The 25,848-nt window shown below is 43.5% G+C and overlaps 1 long non-coding RNA gene across 1 annotated transcript; it reads left to right on the top strand.

Moving 5' to 3' along the window:
* Positions 1–13,164: 13,164 nt before the first annotated feature.
* Positions 13,165–23,166, top strand: LOC135272891 (uncharacterized). The gene is made up of 5 exons (XR_010340829.1): positions 13,165–13,247; positions 17,058–17,093; positions 17,638–17,689; positions 18,769–18,888; positions 23,045–23,166. It is a non-coding gene; the product is annotated as an uncharacterized LOC135272891 (long non-coding RNA).
* The last annotated feature ends 2,682 nt before the right edge of the window (positions 23,167–25,848 follow it).

Below are 25,848 nucleotides of genomic sequence, written 5' to 3'. Positions count from 1 at the left end.
AAACTGGTAGGTGCCAGGGTCTGGGTCTCTGAACAGGGGTAGGTGCCAGGGCCCTGGGTCTCTGAACAGGGGTAGGTGCCAGGGGCCTGGGTCTCTGGACAGGGGCTGGTGCCGAGGAGCCTGGGTCTCTGGACATGGGCAGGTGCCGAGGTCCAGGGCCTCTGGACAGGGCTAGGTGCCGGAGGCCCCGGGTCTCTGAACCGGGGTAGGTGCCGAGGGGCCTGGGACTTAATAGGTGCTGGGCTCTAAGGCCTCTGGACAGAGGCAGTTGCCGGGGGGCCTGGGTCTCTAGACAAGGGTAGGTGCCGGGGTCCTGGGTCTCTGGACAGGGGTAGCTGCCAGGGTCCTGGGTCTCTGGACATGGGTAGGTGCCGGGGGCCCGGGTGTCTGGACAGGGTTAGGTGCCGGGGTCCTGCATCTCTGGACGGGATAGGTGCCGGGGGCCTGTGTCTGTGGACAGGGTTAGGTGCCGGGGTTTCTGGGTTTCTTGACAGGGGTAGGTCCCGGGGGCCCTGCGTCTCTGGACAGGGGTAGGTACCGGGGGCCTGTGTCTCTGGACAGGGGTAGGTGCCGGGGTCCAGGGCCTCTGGACAGGGCTAGGTGCCGGGGGACCTGATGTCTCTGGACAGGGCTTGGTGCCGGGGGTCTGGATCTCTGGATAGTTGTCGGTGCCGAGGGGCCTGGGACTGGGTAGGTGCCGGAGTCCAGTGCCTCTGGACAGAGGCAGGTCCTGGGGTCCAGTGCCTCTGGACAGAGGCAGGTCCTGGGGAGCCTGGGTCTCTGGACAGGGGTAGGTGTCGCGGGGCCTGCATCTCTGGACACGGCTAGATGTGGGGTCCTGGACCGGGGTAGGTGTTGGGGTCCTGGGCCTCTGGACAGGGGTAGGTGCCGGGGCCTGGGTCTGTGGACAGGGGTAGGTGCCGGGGGCCTGGGTCTCTGGACGGGGGTAGGTGCCGGGGCCTGGGTCTCAGGACGGGGGTAGGTGCCGGGGTCCAGGGACTCTGCACAGAGCTGGGTGCCGGGGCCCCTGGGTCTCTGGACAGGGTTAGGTGCCGGGGAGCCTGGGTCTCTCGACAGGTGTTGGTGCCGGGGTCCAGGGTCTCTGGACAGGGTAGGTGCCAGGGGCCTGGGTCTCTGGACAGGCGTAGGTGTCAAGAGTCCTGGGTCTCTGTACGGGAGTAGGTGCCAGGGGGCCTGGTCCTGGGTAGGTGCCGGGTTCCAGAGTGTCTGGACAGGGTCAGGTGCCGGTGGGCCTTGATCTCTGGATGGGGCCAGGTGCCGGGGTCCTGGGCCTCTGAATGGGGGTATCTGCCGGAGTCCAGGGCCTCTAGACGGGGTAGGTCCCGGGGGACTGGGTTTCTGGACAGGGGTAGGTGCCAGGGGTCTTGGTCCTCTGGACGGGGTAGGTGCCGGGGGCCTGGGTCTCTCGACATGGGTAATTGCCTGGGGGCCTGGGCCTCTGGACAGGGGTAGGTGCCGGGGGGCCTGGGCCTGGGTAGCTGCCGGGGTCCAGGGCCTCTGGACAGGGGCAGGGGCCGCGGGCCCTGGGTCTCCGGACAGGGGCAGGTGCGGGGGGCCTGGGTTTCTGAACGGCGGGGGTAGGTGCAGGGGTGCCTGGGTCTCTGGACAGGGATAGGTGCCGGGCTCCATGGCCTCTGGATGGGGTAGGTGCAGGGGGCCTGGGTGTCTGGACAGGTGTAGGTGCCGGGGGGCCTTGGCCTGGGCAATTGCTGGGTTCCAGGGTGTCTGGACGGGGCAGCTGTCGGGGGCCAGGGTCTCTGACCGCGGGTAGCTGCCGGGGTCCAGGGCCTCTGCACAGGGGTAGGTGCGTGGGGGCCTGGGTCTCTGGACAGGGGTATGTGCCGGGGTCCAGGGCCTCTGGGCAGGGGTAGGTGCCCGGGGGCCTGGGTCCCTGGACGGGGTAAGTTCTGGGGGCCTGGTTCTCTGGACAGGGGTAGGTGGTGGGGGGCCTTGGTCTCTGGACAGGGATAGGTGCGCGGTCCTGGAAAGGGGTAGGTGTTAGGGGTCCTCGGCCTCTGGACAGAGGCAGGTGCAGGGGTCCAGGGCCTCTGGACAGGGGCAGGTGCCGAGGGTCTGAGCCTCTGGACAGGCGCAGGTGCCGGGGCGCATGGGTCTTTGGACAGGGGTAGGTGCCGGGGGTCCTGAGTCTCTAGAAACTGGTAGGTGCCGGGGTCTGGGTCTCTGAACAGGGGTAGGTGCCAGGGGCCTGGGTCTCTGGACAGGGGCTGGTGCCGAGGAGCCTGGGTCTCTGGACAGGGGCAGGTGCCGAGGTCCAGGGCCTCTGGACAGGGCTAGGTGCCGGAGGCCCTGGGTCTCTGAACTAGGGTAGGTGCCGAGGGGCCTGGGACTTAATAGGTGCTGGGCTCTAGGGCCTCTGGACAGAGGCAGTTGCCGGGGGGCCTGGTTCTCTAGACAGGGGTAGGTGCCGGGGTACTGGGTCTCTGGACAGGGGTAGTTGCCAGTGTCCTGGGTCTCTGGACATGGGTAGGTGCCGGGGGTCTGGGTGTCTGGACAGGGTTAGGTGCCGGGGTCCTGCGTCTCTGGACGGGATAGGTGCCGGGGGCCTGTGTCTGTGGACAGGGTTAGGTGCCGGGGTTTCTGGGTTTCTTGACAGGGGTAGGTCCCGGGGGGCCTGCGTCTCTGGACAGGGGTAGGAACCGGGGCCTGTGTCTCTGGACAGGGGTAGGTGCCGGGGTCCAGGGCCTCTGGACAGGGCTAGGTGCCGGAGGCCCTGGGTCTCTGAACTGGGGTATGTGCCGAGGGGCCTGGGACTTAGTAGGTGCTGGGCTCTAGGGCCTCTGGACAGAGGCAGTTGCCGGGGGGCCTGGGTCTCTAGACAGGGGTAGGTGCCGGGGTCCTGGGTCTCTGGACAGGGGTAGCTGCCAGAGTCCTGGGTCTCTGGACATGGGTAGGTGCCGGGGGCCTGGGTGTCTGGACAGGGTTAGGTGCCGGGGTCCTGCGTCTCTGGACGGGATAGGTGCCGAGGGCCTGTGTCTGTGGACAGGGTTTGGTGCCGGGGGTTCTGGGTTTCTTGACAGGGGTAGGTCCCGGGGGGCCTGCATCTCTGGACAGGGGTAGGTACCGGGGGCCTGTGTCTCTGGACAGGGGTAGGTGCCGGGGTCCAGGGCCTCTGGACAGGGCTAGGTGCCGGGGGACCTGATGTCTCTGGACAGGCCTTGGTGCCGGGGGGCCTGGATCTCTGGATAGTTGTCGGTGCCGAGGGGCCTGGGACTGGGTAGGTGCCGGGGTCCAGTGCCTCTGGACAGAGGCAGGTCCTGGGGTCCAGTGCCTCTGGACAGAGGCAGGTCCTGGGGAGCCTGGGTCTCTGGACAGGGGTAGGTGTCGCGGGTCCTGCATCTCTGGACAGGGCTAGATGTGGGGTCCTGGACCGGGGTAGGTGTTGGGGTCCTGGGCCTCTGGACAGGGGTAGGTGCCGGGGCCTGGGTCTGTGGATAGGGGTAGGTGCCGGGGGCCTGGGTCTCTGGACGGGGGTAGGTGCCGGGGAGCCTGGGTCTCTGGACAGGTGTTGGTGCCGGGGTCCAGGTTCTCTGGACAGGGTAGGTGCCAGGGGCCTGGGTCTCTGGACAGGCGTAGGTGTCAAGAGTCCTGGGTCTCATGTCTTTCAAAAGACATGAAATGTAAAGGTAGACTTTTAATGTGTAAGATAAAGATTGAAGGTTAAAATGCCAGACCTTGCCTGTGTAAGAGTGTCTGTTGCCATGGCTTCCCCTTTGTCCTTCCCTCTCCTGACAATAGCATGTTGTTCAAAGATAAGAAACTAAAGCTCAAGAAGCTGGAAGCCATCATCCTCAGCAAACTAACACAGGAACAAAAAGCAAACACCGCATGTTCTCTCTCATAAGTAGGAGTTGAACAATGAGATCACATGGACACAGGGAGGGGAACATCACACACTGGGGCCCTTCAGCGGCCAGGGGGTGAGGGAACAGAGAGCATTAGGACAAATACCTAATGCATGTGGGAATTGAAATCTCGATGATGCGTTTATAGGTGCAGCAAACCACCATGGCACATGTGTAGGTATGTAACAGACCTGCACGTTCTGCACATGTTTCTCAGAACTTAAAGTTCAAAAACAAAAAAACTTTAGTTGGGCTCTTAAGTTTTTTCCGGAGGTAGGATAATTAAGACTCATGATGAGTGTGTGACTTTGTAACTTGGAGTACTAGACTCACTTTTCAAGATGTTTAAGAATTTAGAATAAACAGATATGTGAGTTGATTATATTTTTATACACAAAATATGTCAGTGCTTGTGTAAACTTATACTCTGGTTGCTGGTGTAAGGAAAGCCTGTGAGTGATTTTACACACCAGTTCATAGACTGGTAGTGTTGGATGAGAGCCCAAAAAAGGCTCTTTATTGTCATTCTTTAGGATTACAACACAGTTTATGTATGTCTCATTTGTCCCTTTCCAATCCAAAGGCCTGTGTATGTTCTCCCTATATATTGCTAATAAAGAAATGAAGGCTTAGAGATCTTACACGACTGTGGAAGATAGCTACTCAATGGAACTAAGGTTCTGTGTCCTCAGAGTGACATGGAAGTGACAGATATGCTAAATTTACTTTTTTTTTTAAATGTTTGAGCTCCAGAATAAATAATATATTTTGCCTATAAAATAGACCTGTCTTTAAAATGTACGGTCATCTTGTTTTTTCTATGTAGTTGATTTTACACAACTCAAAGGAAACATTTACCTCTTTATTTATTTATTTATTTAGGAGGGTCTCACTATGTTACTCACGCTGGCCTCAAATCCCTGACCTAGCCTTAAGGGATTTTCCCATCTCAGCCCTACAGACATGGGCCATCGTGCCTGGCTCCATCTTATGTCTACACATTCATTTCAGTGGATGAGAGTAAAGGTAGAGGTAGTGAAATGGCCTACATACAGCAGTCGAAGAAATGAGTTGATAAACTGTTAAAAGTGATCACATCTTTTTTCTTTTCTCCCTCTATAGGTATGGATTTGGAGCCCAACCCTTCTGACGATCCAGAGACAAGTACAATATTCCTGAGAAAATCTCGAACAGATGGTGAGACACCATTGTTTTTTCCACCAAGAAAAAGAGTGAAAACACTTCTTATTTGATCAAATGTATTGTAGAAAGTATTTTAGAAAAACTCACATTGGTTTAAATTTTTCAATTTTTCACATATTCACTTGTCTTGTCTTATTTTACCATGTGATATACTTTAATTGTTATTGTGTTAGTGAAAACATGTAAACTTTTTATTTGTACAGTTTACCATCTTTTTATCAACACAATTTGTCATGTGATGGAGGAGTTGTAGATTTATCTTTATTTAATAATTCTTTGTCCCTTTTCCCTTGCTCCAGAGAGTACATTTTAAAGTTGACTGATAGAACTTAGGCTTCACCTTGGTTTCCATTTAAACAAATTAAAAAAAAAGAAATAGTTGTTCATCAACAAGGATTGAATCTGTGATTTTGGCCTCCTCTTCCACAGTCCTCCGACCACATGCATTTATCACATCCAAGTTTATGCTAATCAAAACTTCTATTAACCTTTTAATTTGATGTAATGTAAATTTAAACATGCCCTACTCCTGCTTATTTTCCTCAGTGTTATGTTAAATCCTTGTTTGTTTGCTAAAAAGCCATACACAGCCAAGTTTTCCTGTTGATTTAAGCAGAAAGAATACAAGTGAGGATCTATAATCGTATGTAAAGTGATGCAGCACAGTAAAATATGGGAGTTTGTAACCTTTGTTTCTTGTAGTTTGAGTAGACTTTGCCTGTCTTGAGTCAGTTATTTCTGTCTAGAATTTGTGTTCATTTATGCATTGTTATAAAGAGATACCTAAGGCTGAGTCTTTTATAACAAAAAGAGGTTTAATTGACTCATAGATCTTCAGGCTGTACAAGCATGGCTTCAGCATTTGCTTCTGGTAGGGTCCTCCGCAAGCTTACCATCATGATGGTAGGCAAAGGGGAAGCGGGTGGTTCCACACTGTGAGAGGGTGGGGCGGGGGTAGGGGGAAGGTGCCACGCTCTTTTGAACTACCAGAATGAGAATTTGATTATTACCATGGGGATGGCACCAAGCCATTCATAAGGAATCCACCATGACCCAAATGCCTCCCACTAGGCCTTGTCTCCAACATTCAGGATCACGTTTTAACATGAGATTTGGAGGGGGAAATATCCAAACCATATCAGAATTGTTTTCCCAGTTCCTTCTAGAGCCATGGGCTTCTCACACGTAGAGAGCATGGAAGCAGTTAAAAAAAAAAAAAAAAAAAAACTACTGTGTGTCCCTCACTGTTCAGTGATAGCAGTGTTTGCCTACAAGGCCCTTTTAGCTTTAAAGGCAGAGGCAGTGTAGGAAACAAAGCATGGCCTAGGTCACTCTTGGAGCTTCTGTTATTCTGGCCTTTTTTTTAGGAAAAAAAATGACTTTTTGTGCTGCAGACACCATGTTCAATGAGGTTTATATACTCATTTTAGAATCTAAACTTAAAAAGGTTATTTTCCTGTTGTGTAAAGACTCTTTTTTGGTTTTGTTTTGTTTTTAGTGACCACTAAGTGTGGTTCAAAATGCTTACTGGGATTCTGGTGCATCTAGAGATAGGTGCCTGGCCAGGAAGTAGTTCTTAGAGCTGTTAGCTCTTAAATTCTGGTAAAAAAGTAAGCTATGTGTAAATACAGAATGAGAAAATGCTAATGGATCATGGCTCATATATGCAACAGTTAAACTTTTTTATTAGCTAATTTTTTCATCTGGCCTCATTTTTTTGCCCTTTCCTTTTGTATACAAGGTTTCTTTCATTTGTATATAATAGAAACAAAAAGTAAACTAGTCCAAAAAGTGAAACAAAGTTTTTATATTTTGCTTTATGAGATGTATCATGCCAGATAATTTAAATATAAATTGTTGAAATAATTTTTTAAAATTGAATTTGTTCCCATGTTATTTAGGAGTAATCAATAAGACGTTAACAACTAGTTTTATTTTATGGTATTTGTATTAGAAGTGACCAGTTTGTTTGTTCTTTTTTCTTTCTTAGTAGAAGAAATAAGAAAAGGCAACTATACAAACCATGTAAGTAAACAGTCAAAAAGTTAAAAAACTGATAGTTTGACATAAAAGTATATCTCTCTTAATTACTTTAAATTATAATGAGGACCCCATGCTGATAGCATGGACTTCTTTTTGTGGCTTTTCTAAATCTTACATTTTCCTAAGTATCAAATGTATTCAGAAAAGTCTTCAGCTTAGTGTGTCCACCTTTTAAGAATGTCTGACATTTAAGTTAAATTTCAATAGTCTGATTGTGGTATAAAGATCTGCCTTAAATATTTAGTCATATTTTTAATTTAGCTAAGTTAATTGTCAGCACTGTCTTTTAGTTAATTGTAAGCACTGTGTATTGACTTTCTGCCATAGCAGATGCAAGCATAGCTTCCTCACTACACCATGACCTTATTTGTCTCCCTCTGTTTCTTCCAATTGTAGCACACTTTTCCATTAAATCTAATATTTACATGATTATGACTATGCAAATATTATTCAGTGCTAAGTCATACAGTGTTTTCATTGTGCCTCTGCATTACATATTCCTTCATTTTTTCTCTGAGCCAGTTCTGAAATCTGAGCACTTCTGCACTTCTGGATCATCTCTTTCTTCCTAGCCTGTGTTACTTTACCCAGCCAAATGCAGTAAGTAGCCCCTGGCTGGTCTGTTTGCTTTCAAAACCATTATTTTTAGCATGAAACTAATTTTCTGACTATTCGTTTGCCTGTTTTCTAACAGCCATTTTCCCCATCAAGTGTTGCAGCATCTATCATGTGCCTTTCCAACTATTTTCCATCTGCTAAAACGTATCTGTTCCATTTTTCTTTGTTGTGGGGGTGGGGTGACAACTTACTTTGGCCTTTTGTCATCGTAATTCAATATACACTGACTTTCCCTAGATATGCTCGATGTTTGCTTTTCTGATTCTTTCTGTGCCATCTCCTTAAAGTCTTTTGGGATCCTCTCATAACTGCTGTCTTGTGTGGGATCACCTGTGTCCTAGATTCTGTGTTTGCTTCTGTCCTGTTATCCTGGGTGGAGATGTTGAGAGATCTGCCCAGACTTAAAATCTCTCTTTTTTGATAGAGAGTAAACCTCTAGGTTGAATCTAAATTTTATGATTCTGAAGATATTCTACAATGGGCTCGCTTTACAATGTTGTTCTTACAATGTTGCCATTGTGTGATACATTGTTTGTAGTTGGCTTTTATATATCTGTAGAAACTCTTTTAGGAGCTTCTGTCTCTCTGAGATTCTGAAACTTTGTAACAACAGCTTAGTGGGACTCTTTACATTTTATTGAGGCTACTAAGTCTGCAGACTATCTGTGTTTGATAATTTGTTTTACTTTCTCTGTTACTTTATTTCTGATAGTCTTGTTATTCGTACACTAGGCTGCTTAGACCAGTATACCTGCATTGGTTTTTAATTTTTCCCCTTCTGTTTTTCAGTTTACCTTATTATTATAGATGGAGTTTTTTTCATGAATGCCCAGAGTCTTAGAAATATTTAAGTTAGTTAAGATTTATTTATTTTTAGCCTGGTCAACATAGCGAGACCTCAGCTCTACAAAAAGGTGAAATAACAAATTAGCCAGGTATGGTGGCATGTGCCTTCAGTTTTGCCTACTCAGGAGGCTAAGGTAGAGGATTGCTTCAGCTCAGGAGATTGAGGCTGCAGTTAACGATCATTGCACCACTGCCCTCCAGCCTGGGCAACAAAGTGAGACCCTGACTCAGAAAAAGGAAAAATGTTATTCTTAAAAAACATACCTAAAATTTGTCCTGCCAGAAAGGAGAGAGAAAAACATAAACTTTAGTTTTCATTTTATTTTATGTTTGCTGGCAAAAATGCTGTCGTTGATTTATTTACATATTTTTATTCTATAGGTTTTGGGGGGAACAGGTGGTTATAGGAGTAAATTCTTTAGTGGTGATTTGGGACATTTTGATGTACCCATCACTTGAGCAGCATCCACTGAAGCCAGTTTGTAGTCTTTTATCCCTCATTCCACTGCCATTCTTTCCACTGTGTCCCCAGAGGCCATTGTATCATTCTTATGCCTTTGCATCTTCATAGCTTAGCTCCCAGGTATGAATGAAAACATACAATGTTTAGTTTCCCATTCCTGAGTTGCTTCACTTAGAATAATGTCTCCAATTCCATCCAGGTTGCTGGGAATGCCCCTAATTTATTCCTTATCATGGCTGAGTGGTGTTCTATGATATATACATATATATGTGTGTGTATATATGTATATATATGTGTGTGTCTATATATATACACACACACATTATACATAGACATATGACAGTTTCTTTATCCACTCATTGATTGATGGGCATTTGGGCTGCTTCCATATTTTTATAATTGCAAATTGTATTGCTGCAAACATACATGTGCAAGTATTGTTTTTGTATAATGCCTTTTTTTCCTCTGGGTAGATATCCAGTAGCAGGATTGCGGGATTGCATGGTGTTTCTACTTTTAATTGTTTAAGGAATCTCCACACTGCTTTCCATCGTGGTTGTACTAGTTTCCATTGTTACCAGCAGTGTAGAGAAGTGTTTTCTTTTCACTGCATCCACACCAACATCTATTATTTTTGTATTTTTTGATTATGGCCATTCTTGCAGGAGTAAGGTAGTATGACATTGTGGTTTTGATTTTCGTTTTCCTGATCATTCATGATGTTGAGCATGTTTTCATATGTTGGTTGGCCATTGGTATATCTTCTTTTGAGAATTGTCTATTTATGTCCTTCACCTACTTTTTGATGGGATTTTTTTTTTCTCTTGTCCATTTTTTTTTTTTTTTTTTTTTTTTTTGTAGATTCTGTGTATTAGTCCTTCATCAGATGTAGAGATTGTGAAGGTTTTCTCCCATTCTGTGGTTGTCTGTTTGCTCTGCTGATTGTTCCTTTTCCTGTACAGAAGCTTTTTCGTTAAGTCTCACCTGCTTAATCTTTGTTTTTGTTGCATTTGCTTTTGGGTTCTTGGCTATGAAGTCTTTGCCTAAGCCATTATCTAGAAGGGTTTATCAAATGGTATCTTCTAGAATTTTTATGGTTTATGGTTGTAGATTTATATCCTTGATCCATCTTGATTTGATCTTTGTATACGTGAGCGTTGAGGATCCAGTTTCATTTTCCTGCATGTAGCTTGCCAATGATTCCAGGCATTAAACCGTATATGGTTTAATTTCTTCACATTATGTTTTAGTTGGCTATTGGTATTTGGGTCTATTTCTGGGTTCTTTATTCTGTATCATTGGTGTATTTGCCTATTTTTATACCAGTATCATGCTGTTTTGGTGACTGTGGCCTTATAGTATAGTTTGAAGTCAGGTAAAGTGATGGCTCTAGATTTGTTGGCTTTGCTTAGTATTGTTTTGACTAAGTAGGGTCTTGGTTTGTTCCATATGAATTTTAGGATTATTATTATTATTTTTTTTTAGTTCTGTGAAGAATGATAATGGCATTTTGTTAGGAATTACATTGAATTTGTAGATTGCTTTTGGCAGTGTGGTCATTTTTACAATATTTATTTAAGCCATTCATGAGTGTGGGATGTCTTTCTATTTGTTTGTGTTATCCATGATTTCATTCAGCTATGTTTTATAGTTCCCATTGGCATATCAAAAAGGCATTTCATACCAGGGATACAGGGATGGTTTAACATATGGAAGTCAGTAAATGTGATATATCACAGAAACAGAATTCAAAGCAAAAATCACATGATCATCTCGATAGATGCAGAAAAATCATTTGACAAAATCCTTTTATGATTAAAAGGTTTAAAAAGCGTTTGACACCATGCTTTTATGATTAAAACCCTCAGCAAAACTGGCATACAAGGGACATACCTCAATGTAATAAAAGTCATTTATGACAGACCCACAGCCAACATAATACTGAAGGGCGAAAAGTTGAAATCATTACCCCTGAAAACTGGAACAAGGCAAGGATGCCCCAGTCTCACTACTTTTATTCAGCATAGATAGTGGAAGACCTAGCCAGAGTAATCACACAAGAGAAAGAAATAAAGGGCATCCAGATCAGTAAATAGGAAGTGAGACTGTCACTGTTTGCTGATAATATGAACGTATACCTAGAAAACCCTAAAGACTCCTCCAGAAAGCTCCTAGAACTGATAAATGAATTCAGCAAAGTTTCAAGATACAAAATTAATGTACACAGATCAGTAGGTCTGTTACACCCCAACAGCTACCAAGCTGAGAATCAAGCTAAGAACCTTAACCCCTTTTACAATAGCTGAAAAATAAAGTAAAATACTTAAAAGTACACCTAACCAAGGAGGTGAAAGATCTCTACAAGGAAAACAATTTTAGTGTTTTTAATGGGTTAAAATGAGAGGCAGCAGGTACAATGGAAGAAGTCAGTGAGTGGGCACTGGTATCCAAGGGGAACTGGACCTTTGATGGTAAGGCTTTAGTTTTGACTTGTTAAATTACTAGGTATGATTATTTTCTAGTTTTTGTTATTATACCTTAAAACCACTAAGTAAGCTCTTCCATTTCTTGTTAAAGATCATAGCATTTCATACTCTGATTTATGCTGACTGAAGTTAGATGATTTGTTTCTATTTTGTGACACTGTAAATAATACCTATAAAGAGTGATCTGTTAGCAGTGTTTTTGTTTTAATTAAATGTAGTAAGATGTTTAGTCCAAATGATGACTCAGTTAATTTGTCAAACACTTGTTGAAGTTTTTGATTTATTCAGAATTCTATGCTCAGCAGCTGGATGTAGGAACTGTTAGGGCCCGCTGTTACTTTTATAGAGAGGCATACTTTCTCATGAGAATACTTAGTCTCTTGTAACCAGTGGTCAGTCTGACTCATTAGTGTACCAAAGAAACATGTTTTGGTATGGCTGCTGGCAAACAGATCCAAGAGGGTAGATGTAGTCAAAGTTGCTGAAACAAGGAAAGAGAAAAGTGGTATTCTATGCAGAGAGTAGGGTATAGCAGGAAAATGCCTAGGGTGCAGCTCAAATGATTTATAGAATGAAATTAAGTTTTGAAATTAATGGCAAGTATTGTCGAAGAGTCTCATTTGAGTCATGTCGTGGCTGTCTTATTTAAACTTGAAGGGAAAGTTAAATTTTTGTTTTGTTTTGTTTTGTTTTGTTTTTTTGAGACGGAGTTTCGCGCTTGATACCCAGGCTGGAGTGCAATGGCGCGATCTCGGCTCACCGCAACCTCCGCCTCCTGGGTTCAGGCAATTCTCCTGCCTCAGCCTCCTGAGTAGCTGGGATTACAGGCACGCACCACCATGCCCAGCTAATTTTTTATATTAGTAGAGACGGGGTTTCACCATGTTGACCAGGATGGTCTCGATCTCTTGACCTCGTGATCCACCCGCCTCGGCCTCCCAAAGTGCTGGGATTACAGGCTTGAGCCACCGCGCCCAGCCAAAAGTTAAATTTTTTAAGTTGTCATCTGTTTTCAGGGTGTGAGAGAATGTTAAATTGTTACTAATTTTATCCTCCACATAAGAAAACAGGACTAGAGAAACCTATGGCTTCCTCACTTGTTGGTGGTCTAGCAACACTGGCACACAGAGTCTCTGAATCTGAAACTTGTTTTGTCACCTGAAATAATACATTTAGGATTAGTAATTTAGTAAATGTATTAGTCTTGTATTCACTGCAATAAAATGTTCTTCTACGATACTATTTAATACATTACATTTTACTGTAGTAAATAAATAATAGAAATAGAAATTCTCAGCTGTTTTATATCACTATAGAAAAAAATAAAATCTTATGTTAAACTTTTCTCATTATTTATAAAGGGAATTCATAAAATCCTTGTTGGGTTTGATGACAGGTACCTTATTTAGGGCAGCATTTTATAACCTGTATCTCAAACATCATCTCTGGAAGTTAAGAGCCTCCGATGAGTTCTCTATGGAGTGCACAAGATGCCACACTCAGGCAGTTCACAGAGTGTAAGAAATATCCTAGTGCTTTGTCATTTGACATTTTAACCAAGAAAAAAAATACACCTTGATAAGTTTAACTTACACTTTCTTTCCTTCCCCTTCAGGTATCCACTAGGCTGTATCGTTCATGTTCGACAGTTTTCCTTGACGACAGCACAGCCAGTCAACGTCATCTTAAAACGGCACTAAAGCTGTGAGTACAACCATAGTGTCAAGGGACAGATTCCTTTATTCTAAAATTAATTATTTCAGCCATTTGGTTGTCCTCTTCAGCAGTCATTTTAAGAAAGTGAAGTCAACTATATATTGATATACAGATTCTAAATATTAAGTATCAATTTCTCTTTTAAAAAATCTTAGATGTCATGGTAGAAGGAAAAATCAGTTAGCAGATAAGCAATCCCAACAAAGTATAGCTGTTTTTTTGGTGCCTTTATGCCTTAAGACAATGTTGACTGCAATGAAAAGGACACTTTATTGGATCCTTGACAGACAAGCAAATGCTGAGGGATTTTGTCATGGCTAGGCCTGCCTTACAAGAGTTACTGAAGGAAGCACTAAATATTGAAAGAAAAAATCGGTACCAGCTACTGCAAAAACATAGCAAAATACAAAGACAAATGACACTATGAAGAAACTGCATCAACTAATTTGCTACATAACCAGCTAGCATCTTAATGACAGGATCATATTCACACAGAACAATATTAACCTTAAATGTAAATGGGCTAAATGCCCCAGTTAAAAGACACAGACTGACAAACTGGATAGAGTCAAGACCCATTGGTGTGCTGTATTCAGGAGACCCATCTCATGTGCAAAGACACATAGAGGCTCAAAATAAAGGAATGAGGGAATCTTTACCTAGCAAATGGAAAGCAAAAAAAGCAGGGTTTGTAGTTCTTCTCTCTGATAAACCAGACTTAAAAACAACAGAGATCAAAAAAGACAAGGGTATTACATAATGGTAAAGGGATCAGTGCAACAGGCAGAGCTAACTATCCTAAATATATATGCACCTAATACTGGAGCAACCAGATTCATAAAGCAAGTTCTTAGAGACCTACAAAGAGGCTTAGACTCCCACACAATACTAGTGGGAGACTTTAACACCCCACTGTCAATATTAGATCAATGAGACAGAAAATTAACAAGGATATTCATGACTTGAACTAGCTCTGGACCAAGCAGACCTAAAAGACATCTACAGAACTCTCCACCCCAAGGCAACAGAACATACATTCTTTTCAGCACCACATAATTGGAAGTAAAACACTCCTCAGCAAATGCAAAAGAATGAAAGTCGTAACAGTCTCTCAGTCTGTTTTTTGCATTTGGTGAGGAGTGTTTTACTTCTAATTATGTGGTCCATTTTAGAATAAGTGCTATGTGAAAAAATAGAAAAAAAGAAACTCAAAACCGTACAACTACACAGAAACTGAATTACCTGGTTCCTGAATGACTGCTTGGTAAATAACGAAATTAAGGCGGAAATAAGTAAGTTCTTTGAAACCAATGAAAACAAAGACACAGTGTACCAGAATCTCTGAGACACAGCTAAAGCAGTGTTTAGAGGGAAAGTTGTAGCACTAAATGCCCAGATCAGAAAGTGGGAAAGATCTAAAATCGACACCCTAAGATTACCATTAAAACAACTAGAGATGCAAGAGCAAACAAATTCAAAAGCTAGCAGAAGGCAAGAAACAACTAAGATCGGAGCAGAACTGAAGGAGGTGGAGACACGAAAATCCTTCAAAAAATCAGTGAATCCGGGAACTAGTTTTTGGAAAAGATTAACAAAATAGACCACTAGCCAGACTGATATAAAGGAGAAAAAAGAGAAGAATCCAATAGACACACTAAAAAATTCTAAAGGGGATATCACCACTGATCCCACAGAAATGCAGACTATGATCAGAGAATACTATAAACACCTCTACACAAAAAAACTTGAAAATCTAGAAGAAATGGATAAATTTTTAGACACATACATTCTCCTAAAAATAAACCAGGAAAAAGTCGAATCCCTGAATAGACCAGTAACAAGTTCTGAAATTAAGGCAGTAATTAATAGTCACCAAAAAAGCCCAGGAACAGATGGATTCACAGCTGAAAAACAGGGATGGCTGTGAGGCTTCTTTATGTGAAGAAAAGCATCCCAGAAGATTCTGATTTTCACCCCAACTCCATTATTCCAAACTTTGCTGCACATTGAAATTACCTGGGAAACTTAACAACAACTTTGATGCCCAAAGTCATCCCCAGTGCTAATGTAAATTAAAATGTTTTATGTAGAAAATGAGGCAGTTGTTAAAGCTCCTCAGGTGATTTTAATGTGCAGCAAAGTCTGAGAGCCACTGCTTAATTTGAGTTTAGGACAAGAAACTGCTCCTATTTGATAGGACCCTGGGCAAGTCAGTTTTAAGGTTTGTTTTCCTGATCTGTAAAATGAGTATTGGATTAAATGTGATTACACAGTTCCATATTTCTTGGTCCTTTCCAGCCTATAACTTCAAATTCTGTGATTTTAAAATTATTTCAGAGATGAAAACTACTTGAAGGACTATAGACATATCCATCTTAAGTGCTAATGTTACAGGCTTTTTAAAAAGTGCTAATATTATATAGACCTATTACTAAAATTGAGATTTGCCTTCCCTCAGTTATTTTGAGCCTCATTCTAGATGCTGAGGGCAAATGAAAGCACATAACTTACATAAGAGAACCTCTTGCTTTCTGTAGAACCTCTTGTTTTCTGATTCACAGCATCAGTGGGGAACTTAGGAATACAGTTACATATATCTGAAAAGCTGTATCTGTTCATAAGTATTTCAGTTAAACTAATTGAAGGTACCTGCCATTCATATTACGCTGCGTCATGTTACACTGCCTTGTTAGCACTGCTTATTTTAGGATCACTGTACTTATCATTGATTTCCTGTGTGCTAATATTTACTAATGTATCTTTTAATAATTATGCAAAAGTGATTTTGCATAATTTTCGGGAAATAATACAAATTGGGTGGGTAGGAGATAGTAAACTAAACTAAAATGCAGGGCCTAACATCTTTTTTTTGAAATAGAGTCTCCCCCAGGCTGGAGTGCAATGTCATGATCTCAGCTCACTGCAACCTCCACCTCCTGGGTTCAAGCAATTCTCCTGCCTCAGCCTCCTGAGTAGCTGCTATTACAGGCACCCACCACCATGCCCGGCTAATTTTTTTTGTATTTTTAGTAGAGACGGTTTCACTATGTTGGCCACGCTGGTCTCGAACTCGTGACCTCATGACCTGCCCACCTTGGCCTCGCAAAGTGCTAGGATTACAGGCATGAGCCACCTCACCCATCTTGGGCCTAACATCTTAAAAAAGAAACCACTACTGTATGGGTTAAATTTAAACATATGGGCATATAGACATAAATTGCATGAGGCTGAATGCGGTGGCTCACGCCTGTAATCCCAGCACTTTGGGAGGCTGAGGCAGGTAGATCACTTGAGGCCAGTAGTTGGAGACCAACTTGACCATCATGGCAAAATCCCTTCCCTACTAAAAATACAAAAATTAGCTGGGCATAGTGGTGCAAACCTGTAGTTCCAGCTACTTGGGAGGCTGAGGCATGAGAATTGCCTGTACCCAGGAGGTGGAGGTTGTGGTAAGCCAAGATTGCACCACTGCACTCCAGTCTGGGCCACAGAGAAAGACATAAAATAAAGTGCGTGGGACAAAAGGTTTTGTAGGTAGAAGGGCATATAACAGGGAAATATGTTATTATTTATATATTATAATCATCAACAGAAAGATGTCTTCTAAGAGCATACTGCCTTGCATTTTGCTAAAAGCTAAGAAACGAAAGCAAGAAAGTGCCCTTGTGGTACTGTTCTGAACTAGAAGATTTTAATTTCAGGGCCACTAGGAGAGTTTCCTCTGTACCCTTTTTAAAAAATGTCTTCAGGCCTAACAAATGATAACATCTATTGTGACGAATGTTTTTTCTTCCACAGTGTGACCTTCGCGATACATTATCATATCAAGCGAAGGTGAGCTTTTAAAAATCCTGTCTTGTTATTCTGGCTGATTACTTTGCAAGCTATCAAGCTCAGCGTTAGGTCATAGCTCTAGATATCATAAGCTATATTGTGCCTACTGAAATATTGAAGCAAATTATTTATGTTTTCTTTGATCCTTCAGCCTCTTTTGATTCTTAAATGACTGAGAATCCCGAGTATGTTTTTATATTGATTATATTGGTATTCACTGTGATAGAAATATAAAATTGAGATTTTTTTCAAAATCTGTTTTTAGTTTAGATTTCATAGCTTTACCACTGTTGATATCATGAGCTAGATAATGCTTTGTCCTGACTGGTTATCATATAAAAGACTTTCCAGTAGAGGACATGAAGTGCTGAGTAAGAAGAGGTCAGGAAAACCTCTGCAGGTCAGGATCCAGGAGAAAAATTTGTAAAAACTGTTTGCTTTGGTGCAGTAAACACCAAAGCACATAGGAGGCATTCTTTTACAAAACAGATATTATACTAAGATACTAACAATTTTTGAAGTAATGCACATTCTTATTTTATAGAGATGCCGATAGATCTTTGGGCATATTTGATGAAGAGTTACATCCATTTACAGTAAGTGTCACTTTGTTTTTTCTTGAGACAGAGTTTTGCTCTTGTCTAGGCTGGAGTGCGATGGTGCCATCTTGGCTTACTGCAGCCTCCACCTCCCAGGTTCAAGCAGTTCTCCTGCGTCAGACTCCCAAGTAGCTGGGATTACAGGTGCCGGCCACCATGCCTGGCTAATTTTGTATTTTGGGTAGAGATGGGGTTTCACCATGTTGGATAGGCTGGTTTCAAATTCCTGACCTTGGCTTCCCAAAGTGCTAGGATTACAGGCATGAGCCACCGTGCCTGGCCCAGCAAGTGTCACTTTTGTTGAGGTTGTATTTTCATCAGAGACTTTTATCTGTTTCATGCCAAAGTCAAAGGCATCTTTCTTTAAGTCTCGATCCCCATTTCATGTTACATCTAGTCATCTTATTTCAAAAGCGTTATAAAAAGAACATGCTGGAATAAGATCTGATCTGCAGCTCTGTTTAATTAGTGAGCTCGTGTGAGTAAATATACTATCCAAGTAACACAAAATCTATCTTTTGGAAAGATACTTGTCAGCAGCATCAAGCAATATAAGAATATGTAAATACTTTTAACAGAAGCATTTTTATGAAGAGAGTTAAAAAACTTAAGTTGTTATCAATTTTACATGGTGTAAAAATTTAAAAATGCACTTCCTCAGGTACATAATAGCCACATGTGGCTAGTGATTATTGTATTTAACAGCATAGGCTTAGAATCTCATGGTTACAGGAAACTATTTTCTCAAAGTTTATTGCAGAGCAGAATGGCAGATGGTCAGTAAGACATTAAAGCCTAAGAGTAGCTTACATTTGGATAGAATTATGTGGGGGAAACAGCAAAAAAGAACATTTTCTGAGCCTCAGCTCATCCTATTTTTTAAGTGAATGTTGGTGAGTGTTAAATCATTATGGTATTTTAAGATCCTACTGCTCATATTATAAAAACTGAAAGACATCTCACCAATCAAAATTATTGTAAGTGATACATGGGCACCAATGTGAACACTGCTGTCTTAAGAGCACTTCAGATTTTTTCTTCAATGGATACTTACATCACGTCCTTTCTTCTTTCAGCAAGAACAGCTTCCAGAGGACTACTTGAAGTATGATCCTGAATACAAAGTGATTTTCAGATTTGTTAGACCTCTGTTTGAAGCTCTAAGGCTAACAGCTGAATTTGCAGTCGTGAATCTGGTAAGATATTTTCTTTTTATAAAGCATCGTTAGCAATTTGTCTTGTAAACAGGGTGGTATGGTCATGTTTTTAAATAACAGTAAGTTTCTGAAATTATCTCAGAATGTTAAGAGAAACTTATGAGAGCAAATATACACATTGAGTTGAATCATCATTTTGGCTTAGAATGTCTCAATTGCTTTTCTAATCGCAGAACAATTGCTATTAAAGACAGCAGGACGGATTTCAATTTCTCCCCGCACACTTCAGTGCACACATGCATACACAGTGCACACACATCCAGGGCACGTGGAGGACTTGGAATGGGGAGTGGTAACAAAACCATCCAGTTGATGGGCAGGAATAGATGCCAGTATAGGTCTAAGCTGAGTCCCAGGCTATATCCCCAGGCAATTCTGATGCTTGCTGTGATTGTGAGCTGCTGCCCTAAATTCATTGTTCCTTGGATGATGAGTGTTAATCCACCCCTGCTGATCGCCTGTGCCTGCTCATGAAGTTGCCCAGGAATGTGGTTCCAGTAGCACTTGGACACAGGCTTTGCCAGTTGGTCTACCAAGTCATAGCTGTGTCATTACATTTACATCATCCCTACAGAATTTTTTTGATGAAACTATTATTTTAAATAATAAATTCTGTTCAAATTGTTAAAATTAGTCTTATTCCTCCCCACAGCAAACCTACAGAGTAAAGTCAACTTCATGGCCAGGAAGGAAAAAATACTTCGATCAGTACTTCTTTAGCATCTAGTTAAGTCTAGGGGAGAAGGTTCCTGCTGTACACTTGAATCAAAGGCAATGGGCACTGGACCAAATACAGGCCTTCTAGAGGAGCTGCAAATCATTTGGAACTCTTGGCATGTGCTGGAGGGAAGCAGGAGTGGTGCTTCCAGATACAGAGAGATAGGTGATGTAGGAAGGAAAGCTGGATTGTAAAAGGGAGAGTTTTGTACATGGGATAAGCTCAATGTGCCTTTGAGAGAGCAGAGTGGCAGAGTCTAGTCATCATTTGGATATACAGGGCTAGAGCATGAATCTGATGTAGAGCTACAGAAAGAAGAGCAACAGTGGCTGTTTAAATACCAAGAAAGTGTGTAGAATGAAACTGGACAAGCCAGGCCTGGTGGTTTCATGCCTTTAGTCCTAGCTATTTGGGAGGCTAAGGTGACGGAATTACTTTAGCCCAGCAGTTTAAGTCCAGCCTTGGCCAGAGGATGAGACCCTGTATTTTAAGAGAAGAAAAAGGCCAGATACAGTATCTCATGCCTATAATCCCAGCATTTTGGGAGGCCAAGTTGAAAGAATTGCTCGACTGTGGTAGTTCAAGACCAGACTGGGCAGTAAAGTGAGACCCATTTCTACCAAAAAAACAAAAAAAAAAAAATCAAGAAATTAGCTGGACATGGTAGCACATGCCTGTGGCCTCAGGTCCATGGCAGGCTGAAGCAGGAAGATCACTCGAGCCCAGGAGGTGGAGGCTGCAGTGACCTGTATCTATGCCACTGTACTCCAGCCTGGGCAACAGAGTGAGACCCTGTCTCAAAAACAGTAAAGCAGACAGAAAATAGGTCAGTAAGGACTGTTATGATTTAAGGGACAAGCCCCCAGAAGAACGGCTACTAGAGTGGGAGGAGGAAAAGCAGAAGAGGATAATAAAAGGAGAAAGAATTCAAGATAGGAGAGGCTGTGGTCACAGTGCTGAATGCTGCCAAGCGGTGCTTAATTCGTGAACACTCACTGGATGCTGACTCTGTGCTGCTCTTCTAAGTGCTGGGGTAGAGGAGAGGACAGGTGGAACACAGTTGTTGTTTTTATGAGCTTGTGTTCTAGGTGGATTGAACTTAAGTATTTTTTTAGGTAGTATGAAACAGCAGAAAGAGAAAGCAGGATAAAGGGACACAGAGTGATTGGGGGCTATTTGAGGTAGAATGGTAAGAAGAGCCTCTCTAGAGAGCTGACATTGGAACGGACCCAAATAAATGTATGACGAGAAAGAGTGCTGACATTACAGGAAGCAGGATGACTGCCAAGACAGACAGAAACATGTTTCATGTGTGTTTGAGGAACAAACAGCAAGGTGACCAGCATGGTCAGAGTTAAGAATGAGGGAAACAGTAGAGATGAGGTACCACGGGCAGTGCCATAGCTCACGGGGCCTTTTGGCTTGCAGGCCATAGGAAGAAGTTAAGGTTTTGCTCCAGTTTGATGGGAAACTCATGGTAGATCTTAGGCAGGGGAGTGCCATGCTCTAAATGAAGAGGCTATGCTGGCTGCTTTGGGGACAGTAGGCCATAGCTGGGAGGCAGAGTGGAGGCAGAGAAGAGAGTTAAGAAATCTCTAGGGTAGTACAGGTGAGCACTGACAGACTGTGGTTCACCGTGAAACCAGGCAGACTACCAGTGAAGGTAGACGTAACAGGCATTGCACACAGATTGGAGCAGGGGAAGCGAAATGCAGGTGTTTGGCCCCAGCATCTAGGCAAATGGAAATGTATGAGGAGCTCCAGTTTGTCAGTGTGAAGGCACCAGAAATAAGAGCCTATTGGCAAAACGAACCTTGGGAGAGTCATGTCAGGGCAGGCAGCATAGGTGAAGGAGAGTTGGAAGATGAACTGGCATGAGGTTATGGTGTTGTGCGCACCAGTGAGAGGACATAGTTGGAGAGCAGTGAGGAGTGGAATGGGGACAAAGGAAACACCATTTGGGAGAAGTCTCTGGTAGAGAGGAAGAAAATCTTCAGAAAGAGGTGACTGTGGGAAGAGTATTCTGCAAAAGTGAGATGGGGTCAACTGCGCTGAGGGAAGAGTTGACATCAGTGGGAATAAAGAATTTTTCTCAAACTCACCTAGAAGGGCTTGTGGCATGGATGAGTGTCAGCAGCTCAGCAGCTCAGCGGCTCAGCAGGAAAGGGGATGGGAAGTTGCAGCCTTGCCATGTTTCAGTGCTCTCTGAATCCTATGCAGTTGAACCCAGGGAGGGAGATTCATTCTTGAAATACTTGAGAGTGCAGTTTGGGAGAAAGGGAGCAGAATCTTTAAAACATGTCATGTTCAATAGCCATTTGTTTTTGAAAACATACTTGAGTTTGGCAGCTCAGATCTGGCAGTGTTTTCCAATTGGATAACCTGCATACAAGAAATAAACTCACCTGTTTTTAAAAAATAAATAAATAAAGTTTCATCCTTTTGTTAAGATGTAAAGAGTTCAAGTAGCTCACAGACATACTGTTCCGCAGAGCACCCTCTGAGGTAACAACACCTCACAGCTCACCTTTAATCTTTACTCAGCTGTTCACTTTGCCCAATTCTTTGTGGGACCGATGTTTGATAGATGTAAAGTAATTCATGAAATTGTTTCACAAACTGCTGGGCAGCAGGTTTAGAGGAATCCCAGGGATACTGAGATTGGCAGCTTTTTCCACTTTAAAACCAACAGAATTGTTTAAGTTGCAGATGATGTAAGACATAATAAATTTGCATGAAGTGATCATGAAGATGTGAAAAATAGGGGCTGTGGGAAGGACTCTCCTTTGTACATGTGTGTTTCTTATCAAGTGAGCAATTGCATATGTGGAATGTTTTACAACCCCCGAGACTTGTGTCCGCCATGCTGCTCTGCACAGCAGCCACTGGGAGGCTCTCTTGACCAGCAGTTTTTCAAGCTAGTGCCCCAGAAGGGTGAGTTTTTGTGATAAGGAGGTTAATATTTGCTATCACATAGGTTTTACATATTCAAGTTTGACATATTTGTAAAATTCCCATCTGCCTACTAGCTAGATGTGAGATATTATATGTGATAGGCACTTGAGGATTTATTGAACAACTTTAATCCACACTGGGCATGTGTGTGTGTGTGCTCTCTCTCATGAGTGTGAAGGTGACAACACTGCCTCTTTTTATGATGCCCTTGGCTGAGACGTACAGTCATTCTTGTGACCAAATTGGGCTGTAAATTTCTATGGGCAGAGTAAGTAGCAGAAGTATCTGACCTATGATTGCGATATGGCCGCTTGCCTGGCCTGATCAAGTCTCTGTAGAACATAAGAATAAAAGGCACTTACTTTCTGGTCAAGACCACAAGGAATCTGTCATTCATAAGAGTTCTTATCACAGCACTTAAACGGAGTTAAATCAAAGGCCAGTGTTTGCTATGTTTTGCAGATTTACATAGAAAGATTCGTGAGTTACAATTATATCGACATTTGTCCAACCAACTGGAGGAGGATTGTCACGGGAGCCATTCTTATTGCCGCCAAGGCTTGGAATGATGCAGCTTGGAGGAATGCGGACTACTGCACGCTCTTTGACAGTGTTACAGTTGAAGAAATGTGAGTTCGTATGGTTTTTGTGAACTTTCTTTCCTTTCTTTCTTTCTTTTTCTTTTTTTTTTTTTTTTTGAGATGGAGTTTCACTCTTGTTGTCCAGGCTGTGGTGCAATGGCATGATCTCGGCTCACTGCAACCTCCGCCTCCCAGATTCAAGCGGTTCAACCTCCCGAGTAGCTGGGATTACAGGCATCCACCACCACATCCAGCTAACTTTTTGTATTTTTAGTAGAGACGGGGTCTCACCATTTTGGCCAGGCGGGTCTCAAACTCCTGGCCTCACGTGATCCACCTGCCTTGGCCTCCTAAAGTGCTGGGATTACAGGCATGAGCAACTATGCCCAGCTGTCTTTGTGAACTTTCTAATCATTTTTCAGTACTTTTTGGTCCCATAAACTTAACACTTTAAGAACTATTTTAAAAGTTTACATTGTACTGATAATGGAAATGGGCATAAACATCACATTTTAGAACAACTGTTCATATTTTCATTGCTCATTGGTAGGTCTTGGTAAATTGTTATTGTAATAATCTGCTCATAAATTGAAAAATATTTTTCTGTGGATATTTTTGGCAAACATTTTACCAGTGTACTACCAGAAAATAATAGTACAGCAAATATCCTTATGGCTTTTTACAAGCTGTCTGCAAGTTCCAGTCTCTTTGTAAGGAGCACATGTCTGGCCTTTGCAATAATTGTTTGGCCATTGACAGGTCTGGGGCCTGTGGACTGGGGAAAATGTATAGCTTCACCCTTTTGCTGGTGTTCTCCCTGCTTTTATCTGAAGATCTGTTTTATAGAAACCTTGAGATACAGAATAGCCACAGATCCCTGTGCCCCTGTCCCCTCCCTCTTCAGAGTGTCGCATCATTGGGCTGATGAGTTAGAAGTTCCAGTGTTCCCCTCAGGCAGTCTGAGAAACATTGCTGGAGCATCACCCAATGCTCGCCACACTCAGGAGGTTCCCAGGGCACTCGTGCAACCACAGCAGCATTTGCGGCGGGTGGGGGGGCAAGTTATCCATGCGAGTGCAAGAAATCTTGCTGAGTCATGGAGTTGGCACCAGATGGCACCAACATGACACTGAAAGAAAAGCTTCATGGGTCTTTCTTCCACTCTGGCCTCCTGAGTGCTGTAAAGGGAAGGGCCTTGGAGCTAGTTGGCAGGGTGAGCCAGGGAGGCATTTCCAGCAGAGGCTCTCACAGTGTCCACTAGACAGAGAGAATGGCTTTGTGGGTGACACTTAGAAAAATCTGAAAAAACACCTCTTGGTGACATTTAGCAGCATATGAAAATCAAGATTATGACAGGCACCGGCAAGAGGTTTTGGGTTTTTGGTTTTCTTTTTTTTTCACATTTGCCTATTACTCCAGATAAGACTGTCATTCAGAATGTATGCAGTCACAGAGGTGGAGCCTGATGGCTGAGTAGAAATCGGTGCCAGTTGTGCTCCCCATAGGAATAACAAATTTAGCAACTGTTTAAATAAAAAAGCACCTTCATAAGAACTAGAAATCAGGTAAGTGATCGTAGTACTTGGGTTTAACTTCATATCACTGAAAGAGGCACTGAACAGGGTAGAAAAGACAGTCTTGAATTGCCGATGCCACCCTGTGAACCTGTGGCAAGGAGAGAGGCTACATGCTTGGGGCAGGGAGAGCACAGCAGCTGTGGGACTTTTCCTGAACTCAGTGCTCCCTTGTCATAGCAGAAAGCACAACAAGGCTGAACTCACCCAATGCCCACCCACCGAAAAAAAAAAACATTTAGACTAGTGCCAGCCATAGGGGAGTTGTTCATCCCAGTGGATGGAACTTGAGTTTGGAAAGCCTGGCTGCTGTGGGATAAAATACTCTGGGGTCCTTAATAAACCTGAAAGCCTGTCTAGGTCACAAGGACTGCAACTCTTAGGCAAGTTCAAGTGCCGTGCTGCGCTTGGAACCAGTGTGTCGGGGGGTGGCATGTGACCCTGGGAGACAGCAGCTGGGACAGCTAGGGAGTGTTTGCTCACCCCTCCTTCAACCCTTGACATTGCAGCTCGCAGCTCTGACAAAGACCTCTTTTTTCGGCTTGAGGGGAGGAAAGAGGACTTTGTCTGGCAACTCGGATACTAGCTCAGCCACAGTGGGAGAGGGCACTGGTCAGAGTCACGAAACCCCCATTTGAGGTCCCAGCTTTGGGATAGCATCTCTAGACAAACTCTGGGCCAGAAGGGAACCTGCTAGGACTCAGTAATGGCAAGATTCATCTCTTTCTGATGAAAGAGCCCTTGGGCCCTGAAGCATCATCAGTGATGACCAGGTAGTACATGCCATGGGCCTGGAGTGAGACACAGATGTGCTGGGTCAGCTGCGGTGGCTACAAGGAGAGACTCCCTCTGCTTGATAAATGCTGAGGGAAGAGTAAAGAGGAGTTTTCTTGAGCTTAGATACCAGCTCAGCTAGGGTCAGAGGAGCACCAGGTGAGCTGTAGGAGTCCACGATTCAGGCCTTGGCTCTTGGATGGCATCTCTCTCTGGACCGACCCTGGGCCAGAGGGGAGCCCACAGCCCTGAAGAATGAGTTCCAGGGAAGGCAGCACTCAGAAGCCGATTAATACCTTGGGGTATTAAGTGAACACCCGTGGGGTATTATTAAGTG

The sequence above is a fragment of the Aotus nancymaae genome, unplaced genomic scaffold (genome assembly GCF_030222135.1).
Source record: "Aotus nancymaae isolate 86718 unplaced genomic scaffold, 86718_ANA_hifiasm-v0.15.2.pri h1tg000141l, whole genome shotgun sequence".
Classification (NCBI taxonomy): domain Eukaryota; kingdom Metazoa; phylum Chordata; class Mammalia; order Primates; family Aotidae; genus Aotus; species Aotus nancymaae.
The sequence above is the reverse complement of the archived record's forward strand: the minus strand, read 5'-3'. Positions and strand labels throughout refer to the sequence as shown.